The following is an 833-nucleotide window of genomic DNA, read 5'->3' as shown; positions in this document are numbered from 1 at the left end:
TGTGTGTGTGATAACAGAACGTGTGTGTGCGTATGTATGTGTGTGTGTGTGTGTGCATGGTTTGGTGGTTTATCTGTTAGTGTGTATGTGTGTTTGTGTGTGTGTGTGTGTGACGTAGTGGAAGGAATTAGTAGCAGGAATAGTTAGTGGGTGCTTATGGACAATGGTTAGTGAAGGGTCAGCAGGCAGTTTTTGAGTATGTGTGTGTTTGTGTGGGGTTGTAGGTGATGGGTAAGCGTGCGAGTGTGTGTATTTTGTACGTGCGCGTGTGTGTATGTGTATGTTTTTGTGCGTGCGTGTGTGTTTGTGTGTATGTGCATGTTGTGTATATGTGCGTTGCTGTGTAGTGTGTGTGCGTACGTTTGCTATTGTACGTGCGTGTGTTGTTTATGCCCGTGTGTGTGTAATTGTATGCGTGTCTGTGTGAGTGTGTTGTGTTGGTCAGAAGTGTGTGTGCGTGTGTGTGTGTATGTGTGTGGATGTGCGTGTGTGTGTTGGATTGTGATGTGTGTGGGGTTGTGAGTGTTAGGTACGGGTGCGTGTGTGTGTATGCGCGTGTGTGTTTATGTGTGTCTCTATGTGTGTGTCCGTGTGCGTGTGTGTATATTTGTTGTGCGTGCGTGTTTGTGTATGTGAGAGGTGTGTGTGCGTGTGTGTATGTGTATGTGTGTGTTTATGTGTATGTGCGTGCGTATGTGTGTGAGAGCGTAAGGATGTGTGCCAGGTATGTGTGTTATTTTGTGTGTGCACTCCTGTGTGTTTGTGTGTGTGCATGTGTATGCGGCTGTGTATGTACGTGTATGTAGGCGTGCGCGTATATATGGGTGTGTGTG

Source organism: Octopus bimaculoides, chromosome 10 (genome assembly GCF_001194135.2).
Source record: "Octopus bimaculoides isolate UCB-OBI-ISO-001 chromosome 10, ASM119413v2, whole genome shotgun sequence".
Lineage (NCBI taxonomy): Eukaryota > Metazoa > Mollusca > Cephalopoda > Octopoda > Octopodidae > Octopus > Octopus bimaculoides.
This window is presented reverse-complemented; position numbering follows the sequence as displayed.